Source organism: Aulonocara stuartgranti (genome assembly GCF_965226115.1).
Source record: "Aulonocara stuartgranti genome assembly, chromosome: 5".
NCBI lineage: Eukaryota > Metazoa > Chordata > Actinopteri > Cichliformes > Cichlidae > Aulonocara > Aulonocara stuartgranti.
The window spans coordinates 39,046,926-39,071,931 of record NC_138943.1 but is presented as its reverse complement, the minus strand read 5'-3'; the positions used below and the strand labels follow the sequence as shown (position 1 = coordinate 39,071,931).

Genomic DNA, 25,006 nt, shown 5'->3' with positions numbered 1-25,006 from the left:
TGTTCTGACACACAACACAAAACTATCCACAACACTACACACTAACTACACAAGACAACACATTATCTACACAACACTACACACTAACTACACAAGACAACACATTATCTACACAAGACAACACACTAACTACACAAGACAACACATTATCTACACACTCCAAACACGCTAAACGTCACAAATCTCTCACATCTCAAAACTCGCTGTCTCTCCTTTTCTGCTCTCTCTCTCTCTCTCTCTCTCTCTCTCTCTCTCTCTCTCTCTCTCTCTCTCTCTCTCGTGGTCACTTCTAAATCTTCCCCCTCTTCCATAAACATCTAAATGTCATGTTGCCATATCATTTTTTGATTGGTCGACATGGTGCATTTTTCCACCAACGCAAACGGGCGTTTTTTTTCTTCTGCTTTTTTATTTTTTGCTCAGAAGCAGAGAGTGCTTGCTAGCGCTGTCCTTAGAGAGCAAATGTGATCAGAACTGAGAGAACTGAGGTTTCAGACATGATATCCCCAAATGCACACTTGAAGACTAAATTGGAAAAAAGAAATACTAACACTTTTTTAGACAGAAACTATTGTTGTTGTTTTTTTCATTAATAATAAACACCTTCATTTCAAAACTGCGTTTAATGTTTACGTGTGTTGTCCAGAATTTAAATTTGTTTGATGAACTGAAACATTAAAGTGTGACAAGCATATAAAAACAGGGAATCAGGTCCTGGTTTAGCTCAGTGCGTTGAGCAGGCAACCACATGCCGCATGGCTGAAATTGGCCAGTCAGGGCTCGAGTCTGACATATGATCCTTTGCTGCATGTCTTCCCCTCTCTCTCTCTCTCTCTCTATTTGCTTTCCTGTTATTTCTTCACTGTATCTGTCAATAAAGCTAAAAAAAAAAACGAGCCCCCCCCAAAAAAAATCAGGAAGGAGCAAACACTTTTCAGATACTCTAGGTACTGAAAGAAACCAGGATACAAAAGTCAGAAGAACTAAGAATCCTAAAGACTAAATTCAGACATGATGAGATGAGATAGCCTTTATTTGTCAGTTGCAGGTCTTTTGCCCACAACCGAGATGACAGACCTCCGACCGTACATACAACACAAACATCACATTGGGGAGACAGGTCAGGCCAGGTAGCGAGGAAAAAAAACATCGAAATGTGTAACACAGAAGGATAATACAGGAATGCACAGATATCAACACACACTGAAAAAAATATGTTGTTGGATTTACTTAATTCAATGGTGGACATTTGTTGCACACAGATGTTTTGCTTTGGCAGCAACTTAAACAATTGAGTTAAATTAACACAATTTATTCATGTTCAATAAACCTGTGCAATTTGTGTTGATAAAATGTGACTTAAACATGTTTTGATGAAGTAATTTGAGCTCTTGAAATATTTTAATCCTTCACAATTTTCTCACTTTATCCCAACACCATTCAATAACTTTTACCCAATACTACTTGGTCACTTAAATACTACATGTTATCTTCAAATTACATTTTGCTATTATATTCTAGTATCAAATACACAATTTTCAAATGGAGGCCTTATAACAGATTATATTGTTCTCTTCCAAGATGGTTGCTGGCATCCACCAGTAACCTTTCAAAACAAAATGTCTAATTTCACTGCATTGACAGTAGGTAAATAATTAAACTGACATTACTCCACTACTGAATCTATATAAACCAACAGTTAAATAATGTCAGTTCTTCCGTGTTCTCTGGAATCAATCACAGCAAAGAAATTAGACTCTTTCTTTTGAAAAATGTTGGGAAAGAACAATACAAAACATTCTATTTAAGGCCTCTAACGTCAAGATTCAGTTAAACAACAATTATAACTAAACAATTTGAGGTAATGTTAGTTTCCATTAACATTAAATTAGGTTACTGAATTGGCAAACACCTTCCTATTAACATTACCCATTTTACCCCAATAACTAAAGAAATTAGCACTTGCAGGTCAAAACCTTTATTCAAGAGATGCAAAAATAACATTGATACAGTGACTGTGAAAAATTACGGCACTGATCATACTGTGACATCTTGGTTCAAAACAGCACACTTAGAAATATTCAACGTTCCTTACTTCAACTGAATGAAACTGAAAATACCATTTCACACGGCCCATATGGGATATTTAGACTGCATAACTGTTCATGCTACATCTCTTCACTAGTAAAAGAAAGAAAAAATACAAAGAGAAATTTAAAAATGCTGCCAAACAGACAGAGAACTTGTACAGAGCAAAAGGAAAAACAAACAACAACAACAACAACAAAATGGCTCGTCCTCATGGCAGTTGCAGTGTATATAAAAATGAACCCTGCGATCTGTTCCTGGAATTGAGCTTCAAAAATGCAGCAGAACAAGTGTGAGATTTAAATGTCTTCTCACCTAGAGCTGGTCACCTCACATGCATAACAGTGAGCTTCGTTGCAGGAGCAGTTTTGTCTTAGTTGTGAGCTTTTCTTGAGAGCTGAGTTGCTTCCAACTCCATTACCACCCTTTGAATCACCTCAAAAGTGTAGCAGAGTTGTGATGGGTAACTCATATTGAAGGAATAAAAAAGGTCCAAACAGCATGGCTACTGCAAAGGTCACGTTATCCAGATCTTGAAGAACTACTATACCCTCGATGATGATGCCAACGTCAGAAAAGTCATTGCCTGGTGCATCCTCTGGAGACAGATGTTCATTGTGGTTTTCTCAATCTGTGCAGTGGCCTCAGTCAAGTCCTGGTTAAACACAAAACATTTCTTTAAGATTCCTTTTTAAACTCTCTTTTGAATCTACCAGTTCTAATGTTAGAGTAATTTAAACCAATGCAAGCAACATAGTAAATAGCTATAGCCAAAGAGTGGCCTGCCATGCTGCCATTCATGGTCTAACAGAGTTTCTAAGAGAGGGTGAAAAACATAATTTCAAATGCTTTACATTAGTTTTTCTTAGAAAGACACCGGCCCATCAGAAATCCAGGTTTTGTCACTCAGAAGATGTTAGAATTTAGACTTTCAGCCCCACAATTTGGTTAGCTGTTGGTCTTTTTTTTTTTCAAACAAAAGCTAATGTAAATATTGGTGGGATTTTCCTTTGTTCACTAGAATGACAAATTTAAAGTTTTTTCACACTGATGTGACCCCTAATACAGGGGTGGGGCCTCAAGGGCCGGCGGCTGAGTTCACTACCAGGCCTCATGTGAACTTCAAATTATTAAAGAGGACTACTGGTCCTAACTGGTCCAATGAGGATCAAGTGGATAACTAAATGCATTTTTAAATGTTGCAAAGCCACAATCTACTCATAAAACACTCACCATGAACTCCTGCACCAAGATGTTGCAATTGTCTTTCACACAGATGCGGAGCACTTTGATGAGACTCCCTTTGAGCATTAATGTCATCCTAAAGTATTATAACAAAGAAAACAGAGATTTGTGAACTTTTCAGTAGCACAGAAGAAAATGATCCCAGACCAAAACTTAAACCAGTCAACATGCAACACCAGCATCTACAAAGCAATATCAAAAGTTCCTGTTTGACATCAACTTTATGGATATATAGTTTCCAGAACATTTATTTTTTTAAAAAGATCAATTTTTCTCAGTGGGCCAGTAAATGCATGACGAAAATTATGGCATCCTTTCGGTGGAATCAGTACTCACAGGTAATAGTTGTCTGTTTCAATGGATGCAGCATAAAAATCTTTTACTGACCTAATGCAATACATATACACTTTGTAGTTAAAGAATTTTAAAGTTCTTACTGTCATCATGGCAGCTACATCCTTTAGCTTTGTGCCCTGTTCCCCCGATCACTTTGCAAACACTTTCAGCAGACTGTCAGAGAGAAACTCAGCTCCGTCAGAAACCTTGACTGTAAAGGCATGGTTGGGATGCACTGGAATGCTGCATTTCATCTGAAATGACATAAAATTATTTTGAAATAACAGCAGGCACTGTGCTTGGTTAATCAGTAATGTTTTGTTGAATAAAAACTGTGTTTCCAGATCTTATGGGATTAAAAAAATCCAAAGATGTTTATTTCTGATTTGCAACCCAAGAACCCACAAGTTACAACCTCATTTTAGTTCAAGTGTGCATTAATGTGAGTCCAGTAATCACCTTTCTGACAATACATACAGGTATAAGTTAAACCTATGGCAGATTTTGGATTTCTCAGTTGTATTAATAGGGTGGTCTATTTGAGTATGCATGCACCTAATAATTATAAAAAACCTATTATAATTAAGTTACAGAAACCTTAAGCGAAAATAGAATATACTTTCTTACCATAACACCTTGAACCCACAATCCATCAGCTGACTCCTGGTGAAATGCAGAATAGATGTGGTCTCTCAATGTGCATCAACAAAAACAAAAACAAAAACAAAAGGACAGCAGGTGAGGGCAGGAGGGGTAGGGATGTAAGCTAGCATAATACCGCTGATGATATTAGCTAAAGCTGTTCAATGTCCAAAATCTCACTAACACCACGGTGCAGTAAATACACAATGTAACTGAAGAGTCAGTTGACAAATCTATTCACACAGAAAACCAAATTATGTTATGAGTGCCTCGTAATTAGGTTTAATGTGATATTACGGCTCTTGTGCCAAAGACAAATTCAAATGAAAAAGCGCCAATTCTTTGATAACAGATAAAACAGCAAATAAGCTAACGGCTCTTTTTTAGCATGTTACATGGCGGCACTTTAGACGTTTAACTACATTTGGCTGAAATATGGTAAATATTAATTCAAAAAATCAAGACATACCAAAAAACGTAGAGTTGGCTGCTCGACTTGACTGATGTGGATGCATTTTTTAAACCACGATCCAAAGCCCGCGAGATGAAATCACGCGTGGTTTCACGAGATTTAACGTTGCTATCTTATTGACTTACTTCACCTGAACATGATATGAACAATTTAATACACCCTTTCTGCATATCATGTAGTTTTTACACTATATAGTTACATTTATCTTTAAAACATGAGGCAATTGTGTTAAATACATGCAAGATGCTTACATAAATCCAAGAGATGGCCAGTCCCTTTTTTTCAGTGCACCATAACACAATAAACACAGACAGCAACATGGGAAAGAGTTCCAGTGTGGACATCTGATCTGGGACCGCTGCAATCTTCGACTGCGCCTCCAGCTGACCCGATGTCCACATCATGGGGGAGGTAAGCGTTGGAGGTGGCGTTGGATCCGGGGTAGGGAGGGTGATGCGTCAGTGAGTGCTTATCAGTATCAGTCAAAGGAGCTTGCAAAGAAAAGCGTCTGGACTTCTTTAAGTTGCTTGAAGACGTTTCACCTCTCATCCGAGAAGCATTGGTCTCTACTACATTGGTCTCTCCAATGTAGAGGTCTGAGCATTCCTCGCTGCTCAGACCTCTACACTGGAGAGACCAAACAGCCACTTCACAAGCGCATGGCACAACACAGAAGAGCCACCTCCACAGGACAAGACTCAGCAGTCCATCTGCATCTTAAGGATAAAGGACACTCTTTCGAGGATGCCAATGTTCACATTTTGGACAGAGAGGACAGATGGTTTGAAAGAGGAGTGAAAGAAGCCATCTATGTCCACTGTGAGCGACCATCTTTGAACAGAGGCGGGGGTTTACGACACCAACTCTCTGCCATCTATAATCCAGTTTTGAGATCCCTTCCCAGACACCTTAACGCCCACTCACATCCTGGGACATCTGACCTCAGGAATTCGCATGATAAGGTGGGGCCAGGTTTCACAATGAACACACCCGAAACTCTGGCTGATTGGGACCCACGCCCAGTTTCACACCTTGGCTCAGGCGATTAGAGGATCATCAGGGGGTCCTTTTGTCCCTCTGTGGGGGGAAACTCCCACTAGGTTTATATCTGGGACTCTCCACCATTTGACCTTAGAACTGAAGAAGCTTCTCGGATGAGAGGTGAAACATCTTCAAGCAACTTAAAGAAGTCCAGACGCTTTTCTTTGCAAGCTCCTTTGACTACGAGGACCTGGATGACTGAGAACCTTCACAGACTTATCAGTATCAGTATATGTCTGTGTGTGCGTGTCCATAGTTCAGCTGAGACAGTGTCCTTCGCCCTGCCAGGCTAAGTAAACAGTTTTCCAGCCAACCCAGGTGGCCTTGTAGGGAATGGGAAGGAACAGACTCAACACAGTCGTTATCAGGGAGTTGTTGTTCGGCTCCAGCCTTGAGCTGGCGCCGAAGGGGTAGCCGGATTATGATGGTAATTTTTCTTTTGCAACAACTCATGAGAATTTCAAAGTTGTCTCTCAATCCCGCGTTGGAGAACCACGAGCTTCCCCATGATGGTATCAAACTTGCGTTGCGTGATGTTGTCATTCTTTTGCTCAGAGAGCCGATTCTGAGAACTCACGACTGCAGTGAGCTTCTCCAAGATGTGATCCAATTTGCACTCAAAGGTGTTATTCTGAGCAGGCCTCTCCTTGATGTCACCCAATATACGCTCAGAGGTGTTATTCTGAGTATTCACGGCAGCTGTAAGCATCTCCAAGATCTTAACCATGCTGCACTCAGTGAGCCCTTTCTGAGAAGTCGCGCCTCGTCCCATCGTTTCAATCCCAGCGGGCAGCCTTGGGGGGGTTTGAACAGCCGGTTCCGCTTTCTTCTCTTCAAATATTTTTATTGTGAAGCACAAATAACAATCACAAATTGTCCCATAGACTGACATTGCTTCCTTTTTACAGTTTTGGCATCAAGAAAAGGGGAAAAACAAAGCGAACAACAACAAAAAACAAAAACAAGAAAAAACAAAACGTACCAAAAAGGGCGGTCAAAAAAACAACAACAAAACAAACAAACAAAAAAAACCCTCCTCCCTACACCCTTCCCTTATCCCAGAGTGCTATCAGCTTATTTTATGCAATGGTGAAGTCCACATAATAGCTCTCATTTGTTCATAGTTTCCGGGTGCTCAATGAGCGGCCTCCAAATCTGATCGAAGTCCTCCAGTTTGTCATTTAAAATGTAGCGGATCCTTTCCAGATGAAGAGTATCTGTCAGTACTGAAATCCAGGCTTTCAAGGAGGGCACTTCTTTTCCCTTCCATAGGAGAAGAATCAGTCTCTTTGCACACATCAGGCCAAAGGACAGGAGGGGGATCTGTGTGCTCTTAAGTTTTTTAGATTGTCCTGATAGTCCAATAAGAATCAAAATGGGGTCGGGGTCTAACTGCACATCAAAAAGTTTGGGAAAAAAAGAAAAAACTGAAGCCCAAAAACTTTGTAATTTGGCACACATTACAAAACTGTGAAGCAGATCAGCTTCTGCACATTGACATTTATCACAGATGGCTGACGATTCAGGAAATACCCGATGTAATCTCGTCTTCGAGTAGTGCAATCTGTGCAAAATTTTAAACTGAATGAACCTATGTTGGGCGTTGATAGAGCAGGAATTAACATAACGGAGCCCTTTAGTCCAGATATCATTATGAATTTCTGACCCTAATTCCTTTTCCCAAGCTGATTTTATTTTACCTGTATCCTTCTGCCCGAGTGGCTGTAATATCTCATATATAAAAGCAACCGCATGCTTTTCTGTTATACAATCCGCCAGGCATTGGTCAAGCTTACCTGGAGTTGCAAACTCAAATTGTTGTAGTTGGGACCTTACATAGCTCCTTATTTGAAGGTATCTAAAAAGATCACAGGCTAATAAATTGTACTTCTGCTTAAGCTGTTGAAATGAAGCAAAAGAGCCCTGAAAATACAGGTGTCCCACATTTCGCAACCCCATTTCCTTCCAGCGATCAAATGTCCCATCTAAAACTGAGGGTTTGAATGCAGGATTAGCTGTAATAGGTGTCAAAAGCGAGAAGGCTCTGAGTCTATACTCTTTCACGATCTGTCTCCAGATTTGAATTGTATTGTGAATAACTGGGTTACAGTTGTAGTACGTCCTTTTAAAACGAACAGGAGACAATGCAATTGCACCGAGAGAATAAGGCATACAGTCCTCTCGCTCCATGTCCAACCAACTTCCCATTATAACTGTATCATCTAGCCAATAAGCTATGTATTGCATATTAGCTGCGAAGTAGTATTTTTTAAAGTCGGTTCCGCTCTCTTAATTCTCTGATAAGCCAGGGCCAAGCCAGCTCCGATCAGCAAGAACCCTGTTATCATGGTTCCGAATAGATAGATATCTTCAGCGTCCTCGATCGACAGTCCCTCCAGGCACACGACCCTCCATTTCTGTATCCGGCAGGGAAAGTCCCTCCAGGGCACTCGGGCTCTCCCGAGCCCAGACTTCTCATTGAGAAAAGGGTGTCAATAGCATTCAGAGACCAGTTGATCAAATCCATAATTCTCTTTAGGTTTTAGAGACAGAGTGTGAGAGAGTGTTCAGGGAAAGTAATACAAAAAAGACACGAGACTAGACAAGGACACAAGAACTAAGCAGGAAAGACAAGGGAGAGGAGAAGAAGTGTGTCCGCCTCCTCCGAGAGCCAAAAGGAACGAGCCATAATGAACCAGAGAGAAGTGAGTGTCCAGCTACTGCCAGTTTTATTTATCTAGTGCCAAACCCAAACAACAGTTGCCTTAAAGCAACTGGTAAAGAGCTTTTCATGAGATGCACTTCAACTGGTAGCTGAAAAGTCTGGGGACTCTGATCTTTACTCCAACTTTCTTTTTTTTTTTTTTGTATTTTCATTGATTTTTTTTTTCTTTTTCCCCAAGTACTGATGGATGCTTCAGTGGGGAGAAGAGCTTACTCTAGAGTAGCGCTCCCTTTTCATTGAAACAGAGCAAATCTGGGAGATACCACTCTATTCCAAATGAGATAAAGAGGTGTTTCTGTGGTTGTCGTGTTGGTGCAAATGCAGTTTTATATGTCACAGTTGGGAGAGTTGTAGTGTAACAGATCAAGCTTGTCTAGCTCTACAAAATTACTGTTAGTAATCAGAAATGAAGACAAGCATCTTAATGAAGCAGGATTTTCTATATGAACTTCTCTGTGTGGAATGTTTTACTCTTCTGTTAATACAAAGCTGAGAATAAAGCAGCAGTTTGTTTGATTGTTTATTGGTTTGTTTGTGTGTTATTCCCAGTCCAACATGACTTTCTGCCGTCGGATGGGGATTGTTGGTCTGATAGTTAAGTTTGTGGTTGGGGGAGGGGGGGTGTATGTGGAACATTGAAGTTTCAAAGGAAGAGAAACGGAAAGTTCAGAGCTTGAAACAGGAGGTGGGAGCTAATGCTGTGCTGTGAGGTAGAACTCATCAGAGAGGGCTGTAATTGCTCCTAATATTCATTAAAAATTTATACTTTCCCTTCTTTCACTGCTGTGTTCCTTTGCTATAGATTTTTCTAGACTTTTTTTTCTTTACCTCAGGCTTTACATGCATTCCCAAGTGTTAATTAAAAAAAGTCCTTAATGCTGTGTTTGAATTGATACAAACACAGTTTTATAACTAAAGGAAAAGGAGAAAAGGAACTGTGAGGGAGAAAACTGAAATTGAGAAAGGCTGATGGAAAAATGTAAAGAAGAGTAGAGAGAGCAGAGAATCATAAAAGCACAAAGTCAAGAAAGACAGAGAAAAAGAAGGTGGGGAAAGATATGACTAAAGGTCAGGTGAAGATGGGAGGGAAACTTCATTTCAGCTCATAGCGTGTGGCTCAGCCAATAGCCTTATAAATTCATCAAAATAATTATCCATAAAAAAGTGCTGCAAAGTCAGCCTGCATGTGTGTGAGTGCACAAGAAGGACAGCAAGAGAGAGAAATGCTTTTATGAGTTGGGCAGAGGAATGCATTGATTTCATAAAGGGCATAAAGGGATCTGTTGACCATTTGAACATGAGATCAATGCAGGGGGAGATGAAAAAGATGACATTTAGCCTGATTTGTGCCCCTGGGCAGGAAGGACCTCTGCAGAAAGCCACACTGCCTGCTTCCTTTCTCTGTGAGTCCACACTGCTGTCTTCATGTGGGAGAAATTAGACAAATCACAAATCTGCTTCCTCCCAAACTCCAGATTTGGTACTATTTGAAACAGAAGTCAGGTAAATCATTTTTGACCATTTATATCACGATAAACTGGAAACATCTTACAAGTCATTCAACGTAAGAATGACAACAAGCATTACGTAGCGGGGTACGGTCTGTGGCTCAGCTCCAGAGCAGACGGCCGGCTAACCCAGCTGGAGGTCATCATCAAATCATGCCTCCCCTGTTTGAGAAGCACGCTGGGAACAATAAGGGGGGAGGAGCTATAAGTGAGCTGTCACCCTCAGAGTCAGAGGCGCTGATAACAGCCTGGAAATGCTTACTTATAAATAAACAACTGTGAGCAGTGACACACTGCGTGTGTGTGTGTGTGTGTGTGTGTGTGTGTGTGTCGTGGTGCGCAGAATCGACACCAGCTTGCATTATGCATAGTGATAAACATACAGACATGTTTATCAGCATTTATAGTTTATCCAAACATAAGTATCTAAAAAAATGGGGAAAATGGGGAATGGGAAAAAGTTGAATTCATACAAAAAGGTAAACTTTCATGTGTTCTGATTACACAAAGTGAAATATTTGAAGCCTGTTTTAAAAATATTTATTTAATGGTTTATAGCTCATGAAAGTCAGAAGTCTAGGATGTCAGTTATTTAATTCAGTGACATTTTATTTATGTAGCGCAAAATCACAACACGGGGCGACCGTGGCTCAGTGGGTTGGGAAGCGCATCTGTAACCGGAAGGTCGCTGGTTCGATCCCCAGGCTCTCTGTCCTGGTCATTGTGTCCTTGGGCAAGACACTTTACCCTACTTGCCTACTGGTGTTGGCCAGAGGGGCCGATGGCGCGATATGGCAGCCTCGCCTCTGTCAGTCTGCCCCAGGGCAGCTGTGGCTACAACTGTAGCTGCCTCCACCAGTGTGTGAGAGTGAATGAATAGTGGTATTGTAAAGCGCTTTGGGTGCCTAGAAAAGTGCTATATAAATGCAATCCATTATTATTATAACACAAAGCAAGTGAGAATTAAAGAATGTGAATTAAAGCTATCTGAAGCATGTACAAGCTGATATTAATCTTTATTAGGGCTGTCAAAATTGAGAGCAAACAAAACTGTATAATGCCCTCTGCTGTCTTTGTGTAATTGGTCACATGACTGCATCACATGACTAACATGCGTCATTGTTTTAGAAAGTCTCAGTTTTCGCGACACGAAAGCACCGTTTTGAAATGTGTGCGTTTTCAACACGCTGCGCTTTCCATCAGCACTAACACAGTACGGGAGGCCCAAACGGAGAGGAAGCGATGCGTTTTCAAACGAAAACACAGTGTAGACGCAGCCTCAAACTCACAGAGGAGCTCAGCACCTCCTTTGCTTGGTGTGAGGCCACCTCTCCTTTCCCCCCTGCCCCATAACTTCATCACTCTCCCTCCAGGAACTTGACGTCAGGAGGAGTTTGAGATCAGTGAACCCCAGGAGAGCTGCTGACAGGCATTCTCACCAGGCTGTTCAGCCTCTCCCTGACTCGTGCCACTGTTCCCATCTGAAGGCATCCACCATCCCCAAAGAGACTGGTATAGACAGCCTGGATGTCTACAGACCTGCAGCACTCACGTCCGTAGTCATGAAGTGTTGTCTCAGCATGTTAGAGACTGTCTACCCACCTGCCTTGACCCCCACCGGTCCACAGAGTCCACGGAGGATGCCATCACCATCACCCTTCACAGAGCCATCTGGAGGACAGGAAGGACTACGTGAGGATGCTCTTTGTGGACTATGGCAGACATCCTCACCACCAAATCAGACCACCTTCAGATCCCCCCTGCCACCCGCTCGAAGATTTCCTCACTATCCGACCTCAGTCAGTCCTGCTTGGCTCCAAAACTCTCCAGCACACTCAGCACTGGATCCCCACAGGGCTGTGTTCTGTACCTCGTCAGGTTTGCTGATGACACCACTGTGACTGAGGTCATCTCTGATGGAGATGAGACAGCGTACAGGGCAGCAGTAGAGAATTCGTCCCGCTAGAGTGCTTAGAACTTCTGCACATTTTTCTTTGTAAAACAAATGGCGGGGGGATGGAAGTTTGCTTTTCTTCATGTTGGAGTTGATCAGTTGCTTTGATAAAGGCCTGTGTGGTAACGTCAGGCTACAGAGCCGTGTATTAAACGAAACATCCAAGATTTTTAATAACTGAATTACTTGATGAAGCGTTGCGGCCCTAATAAATGTGTGTGCGTTATCACTATGGGCAGACCTTTGTGCCATCAGAAACTGAATTTGAATAAGTTAAATTCAAATTTGAATTGCTCAGATGTAACTTGAATAAATGCTTTTTAAAACTGAATTTGAACTAGCTTAATTTGAAATTCAATGTATTAGTTTGAAAATGATGGTCACTACACTGAAATTGAATTTTATATTTTGAAAATGAATTCATTTGCTTTGAAACTGTATTTTGTCCTTTAAAAATGTAGCTCTCGAATATTTTCAGTTTCACTTCTCACCGTTCAATTTCAGTTCCAAAATTCAGTTTTTTGGGCTGAATCTACAGCATCTTGAGCTGAATTAAGACTTCAGAAGTCATTCGTCATGTCGAATGACCAGCGGATAAACTCTCAGGTTGGTAATAAATGTATTACATGTGAACAAGCGTCATGTTAACAAATGAGAGCCGGACAGTAACTTTTATGCTTATTGTAGCTGTTAGCTAAAACGCTAATTTAGCGTAGTTTGCCCTGGATTCAGCTTTGACAACAAATATGATCGACTGTTTCTAGCAGAATTCCAAAGTTGTCATCTTGTACCCTCTCAGAGCCCTGTATGCTTGCAGAGACCCCTACAGTAGGGAAACATGCAAAACGGTGTCCAAACCTTTGTATTTGAGCTTTATTTATGTCTTACACAGCATCCCAACTCTTTAGCTAACTTAATAACTTTAGTTAGTGAATAGTTTAATTCATTAGTGCAGCATTACTGGATCATCTCTGTTTGTAGTGATATGATATACAACTATCACTGAGACAGCAAACTCTGTAAAAAAATAATAATCAACACTTCTCATTCTTTTAATCAGGGGTTGGCAACCTTTCTGATGATGAGTGCCATCTAAAATTTCAGCCTATTCAAATTCAGTTTCTGATGGCACAGGGTTAGGGGGTGAGTGTAGGTCTTTTAAGTGCGCCTTATAGTGTGGAAAATATGGTAAACTTTTTGAAAAGGCAAAAAACGTACATTTAATTTTCTGTTAGAGGAGTCTCCAGAGCATTTCACATTGTGCAGCAATGTGTGGCAGAATAAGACAAATTGTAAAAATTATATTAAATATAATGAAGTTATTCAGGTGAGTTTATTTTATTTTTATATATTTTTTCTTACCACAATTAGATGAAAAGAGCAGAAGATATGAATAAATTAAATTTGTGCTCGTGTCTCTGAAATGGATTTACTTTCATTGAAGTCAAACTTCTCTGTTGGCAGGAAGGTGTGTCTGTGTGGTCACTGAGGCAAACTGCTGTTTTTTTTCTTCCTGAGACCCAGCTGGTGTCCCACTTCCCTTTTCTTTATGTCTTCTAAAGGCAGATAAAAAAAACAGAGTGACTGCTTTGAACGGATCACTTATGTATTGAAGAAAGGGGCTTTTTAAAATTTTTTTAGCATTATTAAATCAAAATCTGAATCATAAGCAGATTACAAGAACTGGATGAGAATTTTATGTTCTGCCCTAATGCTGTGACTCAAGTGGCTTAAGAATGTGTTTGCTGATCAAAGTGATTTTGATATATATTTCTAATTCGTTTATTTAATATTTAAACAAAAAATCAAGATAAGTAAACAAAGATCTAAACAGACAACCCTCCCTGAAAACCAACTGTTATGATGAATTGTTGTTGTATTACATTTGTAATTATTGGATCTAAAATGTGTGCTGGTGTTTACGCGTTTAAACTCTGTAAGACACGGGATTAAGATTTAACTGACACACAATAACAGGGCATACCCTTGAGACACTATGGTCAACAAGATCACTTATGTTAACTACAATATCTCAAAGTTTCTAGTTTCGTCCACTCAGGAGGTAGATCAGGCCATCTCCTAATTGGAAGGTTGGTGGTATGAAATTTGGTTTATCCAGTCAGCATGCCAAATATCTTCGGGCAGCATACTATCCCCAAATTGCCCCCATGGGAGTATGAATATTAGATAGAAAACGTGTGTGAGTCGCTGAATGAGGCATGCTGTGTAAAGTGCTTTGGGTACTGCAGTAGAGTAGTGCAGATGCAGATGTACAGAGTCTTGTCCTGTCGTGGTGCCTCGTCTGTGTTGTGCCATGCATTTATGGGTTGTCTGTATGGTTTCTTCAGTGTAGAGGTCTGAGCACTCTTCGCTGCACTGCACAGCATACTCTATGTTGCTTATGTCTTAATGCATGCTCAATCAGAAACCAGACGCACAAAGGTTTTTACTCATTTAAAATCATTGAGATCCGATGTTGTATATCTGCAGGAAACACACCTCCGATCAAGTGAACAAATTAAAATTAAAAAAAAACATGGTTAAGGCAAATATTTAGCTCAAAATTTGAGGATAGATCACGGGGTGTGGCTATTCTAATTAGGAAGGGGATTCCATTCATTCCACTATCAACTGTGGCGGATACCAGAGGGAGATATATTATTATGCAGGGCAGGTTGTATGGGAAACAAGTAATTCTTGCAAATATATACGGACCAAACTGGGACGACCCAAATTTTTATTGTACCTTTTTAAAACACCTGCCAGATTTAACAGAGTCCCATTTGATACTGGGTGGTGACTTTAGCTGCGTGCTTAATCCTCAACTCGACAGATCAAATCCAAAACCTGATAGCAAAATTTCAAAAGCAAGTAATGTTCTAAAATGCTTTATGCAATCTTATGCTTTTTTTGACCCCTGGAGGAACAAAAATCCTACATCTAAACAATTCTCATTTTTCTCACCAGTGCTCACGGATAGATTTTTTTTGTTGTAAATAGTAGAATTCTTCCCAAGGTTTTAGATTGCCAATACAACTCTATTGTTATCTCAGACCACAGTCCAGTACAATTAGATGTTAATTTTTATGAACGCTCAAGTCAAAAACTGCCCTGGCGGCTTGATCCTTTACTCCTAACTAAAGACTCATTTAACCCTCGTGTGGTGTTCGTATTTTTGTTACTCAGCCAGTGTTCATGGGTCTGGTGGACCCGCTAGAGTTTTGGCTTTCCAAATTAACACTATCAAACAATTTTATGTTAAATTACTCAACAGATGTTTACTTCATCCCAATTACAAGACATATGAACAGCAAACATGGTTAATTTTTTCCCTTTACCTTTGTTAGATCACATTTATGAATTAATGTGCTTCTCGTTTTTCTTTTATATAAAATGTTATAAATAAATCAGTTATAATCAAGTGGAGTGAGTGGAAAGACACAACACATTTACACGTGAAAAAATAATTAATTGTTTAATTTTTCTTTTGACATAAACTGAACACGGGTCTCACAGACCCGAACACCATACAAGGGTTAAAAAAATGGTCTCTGAGCAAATACAGTTTTTCTTAGAGACAAATCAAACCCAAGGGATGAAAATGACTGTTGTATGGGAGGCATTAAAGGCCTATCTTAGAGGCCAGATAATTTCATATGTATCATTTCAAAAAAAGAAATACTTACAACAAATGAACAACCTAGCCAACAGTATAAAAGAGATTGACTGCTTATATGCAGAAAATCCAACACCAAACCTCTATAAGAGAAAATTACTAAATTCAGAATACGAAATTCGGTCCATTCAGCAAACAGAACTTTTATTTTTCAAATCAAGGCAAAAGTTCTCTGAACATGGGGAAAGAGCCGGAAAACTTTTGGCACATCAAATTAAGCAATCCATATCAGCTAACACGATTTCTGAAATCTGTAAAACCTCTGGAGAAAAGACGTCTGATCCGAAAACCATTAATGACCAGTTTAAAATGTTCTATTCCAATCTTTATACTTCAGATCCGGTTGATGAAAACAAGGTTGCTGAAATGCTTGATAGATTACCGATTCCACAAATATCTGTAAATGATAGAACAGAAATTAATAGAGAGATAACCATTAGTGAAATTGTTGAAGTAATTAAATCAATGCAAAGTAACAAGGCACCGGGACCTGATGGTTTCCCTATTGAACTATATAAAATGTTTATAGACAAACTAGCACCAATACTCAAAGATGTATACCAGGAAATATTCTTTCAAGAGAAATTACCAGATACTATGAAACAAGCCATAATTTCTGTGCTGTACAAAAAGGGTAAGGATCCCTCACAATGCAGCTCCTACTGACCGGTGAGCCTCTTAATGTCAGGTTTTGTAGATCGGACTCACCCGCAGACCACTAGTGTCTTCAAAAGGTGCATTTATTTACAGTGTTCCTCTACAGTGGAATTCATATATACATATAGTGATGTCAAGGGGAAAAGGGGCCGGGGTTCCAGGGTCCAGGAGTGAAAGAGGCAGGAGTCCAGGAAGGGAAGGTTTTCATTCAGCCCTCGCACATCTCCTCTCCTTTCCTTTATCTCTCTTGCTTCCGTTCAGTCGCCATGCACAGGGAAAGAACAGGTCCAGAGGCGATCTATACACAGGCAGAAAAAAACCATTAGTTTCCTGGTTCAGACAGGCTCACAAACTGACTTTACAAAATACAGGACGACTGACGCTGATGGCTCAACGATCCAGCGACGAGTAGAGCAGACTCGCCCTCTTAAGAAGGGTTCCAATCTCTTATGATCAGCAACAGATGTGCTGATCACCTCCAGGTGTGTAGGCCAGGGGCAGGAGCCCATACTGAGCTCCGCCCCGGCAGGAGAAAGAGAGAATGGAAGAGGGCGAGAGAGAAAGGGAAACAAAAACAAAGCACCTGACAGCTGTCAGCTGTCGAGGAGCGGAGACCATGACACTTAAACTGTGATTACAAAATTCTCACAAAAATCTTAGCTAATAGAATCGATCTCATACTGCCAAAAATTATGAATCCTGATCAAACCAGCTTTATACCAGGGTGACAGTCATTTTATAATATGCGCCGCCTATTTAATATTTTATATGCATCAGAACCAAAAGAAAAGTCAGAAATAATAATTTCTCTTGATGCAGAAAAGGCCTTTGACCGTATAGAATGGCCATATCTTCATGCGGTCCTAAATACATTTGAATTTGGCCCATTGTTTTGAAAATGGATTAAAATACTGTCTTCCTCTCCAGTTGCAGCAGTGAGGACAAATAATGTAACCTCTGACATTTTTCAGCTTGGTAGAGGCTGCAGGCAAGGCTGTCGTTTATCTCCCTATCTTTTCAATTTAGTAATTGAACCTTTAGCTATGTGGATACAAATTGAACTATTCAAAAAGCCTACTGTTCCCTATTGGAATGCCCAGTGCAGTAGCACGTTCGTGCTTCACTTCACTGTCCATTCACACAGTATATCGCAACCAAGCCAGACAAATTTGGGATCAAGTTCTGGATGGCCACGGACTTGGACACCAAATATGTCTGCAGTGCATCTCCTTACTTGGGAAAAGACCCCAGTCGTCAGAAGGGAGAGAGGCTGGCAGAGAACGTGGTCATGAAACTGATGGAGTTGTTTTTGGATGATGGGAGAAACGTCACAACGGACAATTTCTTTTCTTCACTGTTACCGTCGCACAGACTTCTGCAGCACAAAACAACGTTACTGTGCACGGTGAATAAAGTCCGGCGTGAACTTCCTCAACTTGCAAAAGATACTGCAAAGTGAGAGGTATTCTCCACTTCAGTGCTTAGAAGTGGCGGTGTCTCCTTAACAATTTATGCACCTAAAAAAACCAAGACTGTGTGTTCTAAGTTCCATGCACCAAGACGTGACGATCGGTGACGGCAGAAAGAGGAAACACAACACGATAACAGACTATAACCACATGAAGGTACGTGAATGTGTGTACAATTTTACACCAGTGCTACAATGTTTTCTGATGTGTGTTATACAGGCCTATAGAAAAAAAACATATACTCATGACTCTCTCTCTCTGCTTTTACAGTGTGGTGTAGACGTGTTGGACCAAATGGCACGGATGTATTCCATAAGAGCAGCAACACGCAGATGGCCAGTAGTGGTTTTCTACAATATGCTGGACCTGGCGGCGATGAATGCCTACATTTTGTACAAGGCATGTACAGGGTGGACAGGCAAAAGAAGATTGTTTCTGAGTCTTCTAGCTCAGCAACTTCATTGCCGATTCATGCAGCACAAGGAAATATTAGCACAGAGGCAGGCTGCTGAAGCTGCTGCAGCTGCTGTGCCAGGGACTGTAAAGACAACGCAGCGCCAGGTGCAAGAGAGCTGCAACAGGAATCGCAGCAGGTTTACCTGTGCAACATGTCAGAAATTCACCTGTGCCAAATGCAGGGATGATGGACACTGGGTCTGCAAACGCTGTAAAGTTTGAAACACTTTGAAATAAAACAGACGTGTGTACCCATATATTGTGAATGTGTGTCTTTTGTATGTAGGTTGTAACATAGAGGTTTGGCCTGCCTTGGATCTGAGTAAACAAATGCCAATGTTGCACACACACACACACACACACACACAGCAAATCTGCATTTATTTGTCCCACAAGTGGAAAATCTGCATTGTCATTGCAAAAAAGTGGACAGTGCAAGACAACAGCAGCTAAATAACAACTGTACAAAGAGCACAGTATAGAAAGTGCACTATACAAACAATCTGGAAACATAAATATGGACACATGTATTCAAAAATATTGGTGTGTGTATACACACACACACACACACACACACACACACATATATCTATCTATCTGTGTGTGTGTATATACACATATGTGTGTGTGTGTGTGTATGTATATATATATATATATATATCAGAATCAGAATCAGAATCAGAATACTTTATTGATCCCTGGGGGAAATTATTTTTTGTTACAGTGCTCCATTTTAAACCAACATTAAGACAAGACAGACAATACGCTAACTAAGAATAGTACAATATATACATATATATACATACATACATACATAAGTCACTTATAAATAAATATTTGGAAAAGAAACATGTGTAGTTGTAGCAGCAAACAGTGTGTTAAGTGGATGCGTTGTACAGGGAGATGGCCACAGGCAGGAATGATTTCCTGTGTCGTTCAGTGGTGCTTTTCGGTAATCTCAGTCTCTCACTGAACGAGCTCCTGTGACTGACCAACATGTCATGGAGTGGGTGGGAGGTGTTATCCAACATTGTCTTTATCTTGGACAGCATCCGCCTCTCCGACACCACCTTGAGGGAGTCCAGCTCCATCCCCACAACATTGCTGGCCTTACGGATCAGTTTATTAAGTCTGTTGGCATCTGCGACCCTCAGCCTGCTCCCCCAGCATGCAACAGCATAGAGGATCGCACTGGCCACCACAGACTCATAGAAAATCCTCAGCATTTTCTGGCAGATGTTGAAGGACCTCAGTCGCCTCAAAAAATAGAGACGACTCTGGCCCTTCCTGTAAAGTGCTGTGGTGTTTTTAGCCCAGTCCAGTTTATTGTCAATGTGTACTCCAAGGTATTTATAGTCCTCCACAATGTCAACACTGACCCCCTGGATTGAAACAGGGGTCAAGTGTTTCCTGGTCTTCCTGAAGTCCACGATCAGTTCCTTGGTCTTTGCCACGTTGAGCTGCAGATGATTCTGCTCACACCACGTGACAAAGGAGTCGACCACAGCCCGGTACTCTGTCTCATCATCCCTGCTGATGCATCCAACCACCGCAGAGTCATCAGAAAACTTCTGAAGATGGCAGGTCTCTGTGCAGTGGCTGAAGTCTGTGGTGTAGAGGGTGAAGAGGAAGGGGGAGAGGACAGTCCCCTGTGGTGCCCCTGTGTTGCTAATCACCTTGTCAGACACACACTGTGGGAGACGTACATATTGTGGTCTTCCTGTCAGGTAATCAACAATCCAGGACACCAGAGAAGCATCCACCTGCATCGCTGCTAACTTATCACCCAGGAGGGTCGGCCTGATGGTGTTGAAAGCACTGGAAAAGTCAAAAAACATGACCCTCACAGTGCTCGCCGGCTGGTCCAGATGGGTGTAGACACGATTGAGCAGGTAGATGATGGCGTCCTCTGTTCCGAGACGAGGCTGATAAGCGAACTGAAGGGGATCCAGATGTGGTCTTACTATGGGTCGCAGCTGGTCCAGGATGAGCCTTTCCAGGGTCTTCATGATGTGGGAGGTCAGTGCCACGGGCCTGTAATCCTGGGGGCCACTGGGACGAGGCGTCTTTGGTACAGGGACGAGGCATGATGTCTTCCACATCACCGGGACCCTCTGCAGACTCAGACTCAGCATAAACAGTTTATGAAAGACTCCACACAGCTGGGGGGCACAGGCCTTGAGGACAAGGGGACTCACTCCGTCTGGTCCAGCAGACTTGCCTGAGTGAAGTCTCCTCATTTGCATCTCAACCTGGTATTGAGTGAAGGTGATGGGTGGGGGAGGGGTGTCAGGAATCTCACAGGAGGCAACATGTGAAGAGAGAGGCTGGCACAGTGGTGTGGCTCTGGATTCCAGGCTGACTGCAGGTGAGGTTGTGGGGGTGGGAGCAGACACTGTGGTGTGGAATCTATTGAAAAACAGATTCAACTCGTCGGCTCTATTCTCACCTCCCTCAGCTCCCCTGCTGTTGGTTGGCCTGAATCCAGTGATGGTCTTCATGCCCCTCCACACCTCTCTCATGCTGTTCTGCTGGAGTTTCCACTCCAGCTTCCTCCTGTAATTGTCCTTAGCCTCTCTGATCTTGTCCTTTAGTAACACCTGGACCTTCCTCACCTCCTCTTTGTTGCCCCCTCTGAAAGCCCTCTTCTTGTTGTTGAGGAGGGCTTTGATGTCCTTAGTCACCCACGGCTTGTTATTTGGGTAACAATGAACAGTCTGAGCTGGAACAATGGAGTCGGTGCAGAAAGTTATGTAGTCTGTGATACACTCAGTAAGCCCATTGATGTCCTCGGCGTGAGGCTCACAGAGTGTTTCCCAGTCGGTCACCTCGAAACAGCCCTGTAGTTCCGCTATTGCCTCCTCTGACCACCTCCTAACAGTCCTGGTGGTCACAGGTTCCCTCCTCACAATTGGCACATAGCGGGGGGTGAGGTGAATCAGGTTATGATCTGACCTACCAAGTGGGGGGAGGGAGGAGGAGCTGTATGCATCCTTGACGTTAGCATACAGTAAGTCTAAAGTTTTCTCTCCCCTGGTGGGACAGTCCACATATTGTTTGAATGTTGGTAGTGTATTGTCCAGTGATACATGGTTGAAGTCACCCGAGATCACAATAAAGGCACTCGGGTGCTGAGTCTGTAGCCGAGCTATGGCAGAGTGGATAGTGTCACATGCAGCTGTGGGGTTAGCAGAGGGAGGAACATAAACAGCCACCAAGATGACGTGAGAGAATTCCCTGGGTAAATAATACGGCCTGAGTCCAACAGCACACAGTTCAGTGTCCGGGCAACAAATCCTTTCTTTGATTGTTATGTTGGCAGGGTTACACCACCGGTTGTTAACTAAAACAGCAACCCCACCTCCTTTACGCTTACCGCTAGCGATGCTGTCCCTGTCCGCCCGAACAGTGTGGAAGCCTTCCACGGAAGCATTCTCATCGGGAATGACCTGGTGCAGCCATGATTCGGTGAAACACATCAGGCTACACTCTCGGTATTCCCTCTGACTCCGTACCAGTGCTGAGAGCTCATCGATTTTACTTGCCAACGATCGCACATTTCCCATCACGATAGACGGCAGACACGGTTTAAACCTCCTCCTCGCTTCGAGCCTCCGCTGTCTCACCGTCACCTTTTTTCTTCTCTTCTGTCCTTGACCTCTGCATCCCCGATGTGTTTTCCTCCAAATTTCAGCTGGTACTTCTGCGGGCACTTCTGCGGGCCTGGCCAGCGAGCCGGCCGGCATCAGGGCGATCAGCTGATCTCTGGAGTAAACAGTCCGTGCGTGTAGGAGATGTGCCGCGGTCCCGTTCCATGATAAAAGTAACAGTTCCACGGCCACCAGAAGAACAAAAACTCTCTCAATCCACATGATTGAGTAAGAGATAGAAAACGGAGGAAAATACAAGTCAGAAAAAAAAAGAATACGTAAGAAAAAAGAGCTAAACTAAGAGAAAAGCAGGAGCGACTGTAACAGGCTGCACGCTGGTTGGCGCATGCGCACTTATATATATATATATATATATATATATATATATATATATATATATATATATATATATAGGAGATAGAAGCCACTGACATAAAGACAAGAAAGCTCCTTACCATGCATGGAGGGTTTCACCCCAAGTCCAGCACCCTGAGGCTGTACGCTAAGCGGAAGGAAGGGGGCCGGGGACTGGTGAGTGTCAGCACCACAGTCCAGGATGAGACAACGAACATCCAAGAATACATTGGGAAGATGGCCCCAACTGACCGAGTGCTCAGTGAATACCTCAGGCAGCAGAAACCCAAGAAAGAGGAGGGAGACGAGGAACCATCATGGAAGGACAGGCCCCTATGTACCACCGGCAGATAGAGGAGGTGGCTGATATCCAGAAATCCTACCAGTGGCTGGACAAAGCTGGACTGAAAGACAGCACAGAGGCACTAATCATGGCAGCACAAGAACAAGCTCTGAGTACAAGATCCATAGAGGCTGGGGTCTATCACACCAGGCAAGACCCCAGGTGCAGGCTGTGTAAAGATGCCCCAGAGACAATCCAGCACATAACAGCAGGGTGCAAGATGCTAGCAGGCAAGGCATACATGGAACGCCATAACCAAGTGGCCGGCATAGTGTACAGGAACATCTGTGCCGAGTATAACCTAGAAGTCCCGAGGTCAAAATGGGAGATGCCCCCAAGGGTGGTGGAGAATGACCGAGCTAAGATCCTGTGGGACTTCCAGATACAGACGGACAAAATGGTGGTGGCTAACCAACCGGACATAGTGGTGGTAGACAAACAGAAGAAGACGGCCGTAGTGATCGATGTAGCGGTTCTGAATGACAGCAATATCAGGAAGAAGGAACACGAGAAGCTGGAGAAATACCAAGGGCTCAGAGAAGAGCTCGAGAGGATGTGGAGGGTGAAGGTAACGGTGGTCCCCGTGGTAATCGGAGCACTAGGTGCGGTGACTCCCAAGCTAGGCGAGTGGCTCCAGCAGATCCCGGGAACAACATCGGAGATCTCTGTCCAGAAGAGTGCAGTCCTGGGAACAGCTAAGATACTGCGCAGGACCCTCAAGCTCCCAGGCCTCTGGTAGAGGACCCGAGCTTGAAGGATAAACCGCCCGCAGGGGCGTGCTGGGTGTTTTTTTATATATATATATATATAACTAGACTTTATGCATATTATGTAAGGTGTGGCTATATAAATGTATGTACAACTCTGTGTATATATGTTTATGGACATGACATGTAGTGACAAGGACTGACAAGAACTAATATTGCATATGAGAAATATTGAGAAATATTGCACATAGAAACTGCCATGGTGTATTGTACACTGCAGGTAAGGAGGGTGTCTTTGCACAACAAAAGCAGGAGAACAATGGAGCTGAAGAACCTGTGAAAATCTCAGCGGGGTGCCAAGAGGTGGTAGGGTCGGGGGAATTTACACAAATTTGCGCAGGGCTAGTAAATCTAGTAGTGGGGACTTGCACCAGGGAAAAAAGGCTCAGTAATTCTAGTGTTTAATAACATAGAGCAAGATTTCTCTGCCTTCCCTTTTAAATTAGAAAAAGAAACGTTTAAATATTTGGGAATAAATATAACTCGCACAATGAACAAGTTGTGGATTCATAATTTCGACACTTTGTTAGAACAAACATCACAAGATTTTAAAAAATGGGCAACACTTCCAATCTCATTAGCAGGCTGAATAAATCTAGCTAAAATAGCAGTCTTACCAAAACGTCTCTATGTTTTCCAAATGGTTCCTGTTTTTATAACCAAATCAAGTTTCAAAGATTTAAACAGATTAATAGCAACATCTATTTGGAAAAATTCAAATCCCAGAATGGAAAAAACATATTTGATGCAGAGCTTAAGGCCTGTTACTTGGGAAAAAACTAAAAATAATTGGGAAAAAGACATTGGGGTGGATTGATCTGATGATGAGTGGAGATTTTGCTTGAATTGTATACATACTTCCTCCCTTTGCATTCACAGTGGTTTCATTCAGTTTAAAATTCTTCATCGTCTTCATTATACAAGAGAGAGGCTTTTAAAAGTTTTCCCAGAAGCCGATCCTGCCTGTCCCAGGTGTGGACATAATCCAGCAAATGAGGGTCACATGATGTGGTCTTGTCCGAACCTGGATAATTACTGGGGAAATATATTCAAAGTATTATCTCACATCAGTGCGCAAAATTTAGTGCTTGATTTCCGCATTGGCATTTTTGGAGTTATGCCACCTCAATACGAAATTATTAAATCTCAGGAAAATGCCATAGCGTTTGCTACGTTGCTTGCCCATAGACTCATTCTATTCCACTGGAAGTCTGATGAGGCTCCTTCATAGATACAGTGGTTAAAGGAGGAGCTTTTCTTTTTACCACTGGAAAAACTTCGATACAGAGTTCTCTCATCACAACAAAAATTCTCTGCGACTTGGAACCCATTTATTGACTATTGTTGAAATCTCCCAATTCTTTGAATCTTTGGGCTGAAGGAAGGACAATACTCGGTGTATTTATGCTCAATCAACAATCATTTATTTCCATACAATTCAACACTTAAGAGCATAAGGACCATCATGATGGGGAGACATGCCTGAAGAGGGTCACAGCAAATCTCAAAATGGTGACGGGTTGCTCAGCTTTTTATAGTCTCTAGTGGCCCCCATCTAGTCGTAAAAGCCAAAACATCACATTCTTTCTCTGTTACAGCGCCTAAGTTATGACCTCGGCTCCC

At 42.1% G+C, this 25,006-nt stretch overlaps 1 protein-coding gene and 1 long non-coding RNA gene across 5 annotated transcripts in view; one reads left to right on the top strand and one right to left on the bottom strand.

Moving 5' to 3' along the window:
- The window catches only part of LOC309707008 (receptor-type tyrosine-protein phosphatase gamma-like), a 410,561-nt gene that overhangs the window by 126,319 nt on the left and 259,236 nt on the right, over positions 1 to 25,006 (top strand). The window lies entirely within an intron of this gene.
- LOC309707033 lies at positions 1,695 to 4,809 on the bottom strand. The gene is made up of 4 exons (XR_014276880.1): positions 4,297 to 4,809; positions 3,771 to 3,923; positions 3,322 to 3,409; positions 1,695 to 2,743 (listed from the first exon to the last, which is right to left on the bottom strand). It is a non-coding gene; the product is annotated as an uncharacterized lncRNA (long non-coding RNA).